This window comes from Aegilops tauschii, chromosome 5 (genome assembly GCF_002575655.3).
Source record: "Aegilops tauschii subsp. strangulata cultivar AL8/78 chromosome 5, Aet v6.0, whole genome shotgun sequence".
Classification (NCBI taxonomy): Eukaryota; Viridiplantae; Streptophyta; class Magnoliopsida; order Poales; family Poaceae; genus Aegilops; species Aegilops tauschii.
Genome location: NC_053039.3, coordinates 139,605,937 through 139,608,622, shown reverse-complemented (window position 1 = coordinate 139,608,622; position 2,686 = coordinate 139,605,937).

The following is a 2,686-nucleotide window of genomic DNA, read 5'->3' as shown; positions in this document are numbered from 1 at the left end:
TGTAGGGGGTGGGCTATTTATAGCCACTAGGCAACCCGACCTGATTTGTCCGAAATGACCCTGGGTCACTAAGGAACTGACATGTGTTCCAACGGTCAGATTTCAAACACACGCGGCAGCTTAACTTGGGCTACAATTAAAGCTGACTCATCCAGCTCTGGATAAGGTTTGCTCTCATTGTCTTCGCTCGAAGACTTAGGATTTGGTTGAGCCTCACTTCAGTCACTCTGACTTTGTTCACTTGGACCCCACTTAACAGTACGGTTGTTCCTATAACTCAACAAAGAAGGAAAGGAAACTACGAAACAACTATGTCTTCGCACTCCATAGTCTTCACGTGAATGTCTTCTCGAGTCATAATCTTCGATGTGATTGTCTTCACATACCACCATTGTCTTCAATGTCTTCACACATTTTTAGGGGTCTTCTCCGGTAGGTAAACCGAATCAATGAGAGACTACTACCAGTGTTATCTTGCAATTCTCATGAACAGATTAGTCCCTCAACCAGGTTTGTCATCAATACTCCAAAACCAACTAGGGGTGGCACTAGATGCACTTACAATCTCCCCCTTTTTGGTGATTGATGACAAACTGGTTGAAGTTTTCAACAGAGATAAAAGTATGTGAAATGTAGAGGATTAAGGTATTGTCTTCATAAGTAGCAAAAGGCTCCCCCTAAAGATGTGCATATAGGTAATTTGCATTTGAATGCAAATGCACATGGCAGGTTTTACTTGTGGAGATCCTCTTCAACTAATGAAGACAGTTCATCAAGCATGAAAAAGATATAATGAAGATAATGACAGGCATAATGGAAAATGGACGTCTGCGGAATGACTTCGTGCGGGATTTATCATCGCACATGCGGAATTTATCATCGCATCACATAGTTGGCAGAAAAGGTAGCAGACGACCATCAAGTTTAAGTGTTACAACTCAAAGAACAAAATGTAGCAAAAGCGATAGTTGTAAACACCGGGCAAAAATATAGCAACCACCCATATGGACCCGCTTGAAGACTATCAACTCATATGCTTCTCCCCCTTTTGTCAGTAAGGACAAAAAAGGTTTGAAGACATAGAGCGCCTACTCGTTCCCATGAGGAGAAGGTGAAGCAGCAGGGTCGTCGTTGAGGTCCGGTGGTGCAGAAGAACTTGGTGCAGTGTCGATGCGAGGCGAAGTTGTAGTTGGTGAAGTAGCATCATCTTCATCATCAATGACTCTGGCATTGACAGTTGCAGCTGAGGAAGAATAGTCAGAGTCTTCAAGTGAGGGAGTCTGACGCAAGACATCATTCCTGGGAGGAGTGGAATCAAATTTGAATCTCTCTGAGAAGCCATCTTGTTGAAGATCATCTTCGGACCTCAGCAGTGTCAGACTCTTCCACGATCGCCGACAGGTTTCATGAGTGACAAAGGCATTCTTGGTGGCAAGGTTGCGAATGCGATTAACATCCACCAAGAGGCTCTGCATCTGATGCTTCAGCCAGTCGTGATGCTTATCCTGTTTTTGATGCAGGGCAACGAGAAGCTCTCGGTCATTGAGAACACGAGAACGCTTCCGAGGCCTTTGAGCAATTGTGCTTTCAGTGGCTTCAGTATGGGCACGATGAGGTGCACGTGTATTGCCAGCCAAAGGATAAACACGAGTAGCAGCAAGAACTCCTTCAATGGGCTGAGTGAAGCTTTGGTGATCGGAGTTGTGAAGATAAATTGGCTCCTTGGCGGGCTCAGGGTATATGGCTTCGATAGACAGATCAACCTCTAGCAAGAATATGAGATGATTGCGCGTAGAAGGCTGATAGTTGACAGCAGAATGAAGCTTGATGAGGCGCATTACCCATGGAGCATAAAACTTCAGTCCAAAAAGATCAGATCCAGATGCAGCAGTTGCCTGATGAAGAAGTCTTGAGCATTGAAACTGATGCCATTGAAGATATAGAAAACCAATGTCTTCATTGCTCCTTCTAGCTTTGCTGCAGGAGAATGTCCTTTGACGGGCCATAGAGTTCGCCTGATGATATGATAAATAGTGCGAGGCAGATACTCTAGGTCTTCAACAAAGAATCCCGTTGGATATACAGCTTCGCGGAGCAGTGGGTTCATCATGCTCAGCATTTGGCTCATGTTTGGCTCAGGCTTCTGGAAGATGCTCTCCAACGCATTGCGGTGAAGCTGACAACCAGGTTCATACAGTTCACCTAGAGTGGGCAGGGCAGTGAGCTCAATGATATCAAGAGCTTTGGCTTCGTGATGTACATTGCCTGTCATCCACTCAAGGACCCAAGTCTTCGGATCCCTGTTGTAGCCGCGAATGTGAAGAGTTGCATAGAATTGCAGCAGAAGCTCTTCATTCCAATTTTCTTTGTCAGTCACAAACTGTAGCAGACCAGCATCTCTGAAGCAGTCAAGGGCTTCCTCCAAGCAGGGCAGGCCAGCAATGGCTTCGCAGTCTAGATGCATATGGGGAAAAATGCGCCCCTGATTGTATAGTATGCAGGAATAGTAACTGCGCTGCTGATAACTCCAGAATCTATCAGATGATATTCTTGGCTTGGAATATGGGTTCTTGGCACTATCAAAGAAGGTGTTGTGTGCCTTGAAACCATTCACATTGAACGACCCGGGCGAAGATGCAGTACCTAGAAACCTGGGCAACTTTGGTTTAGGCTTCTGGACCTGAGG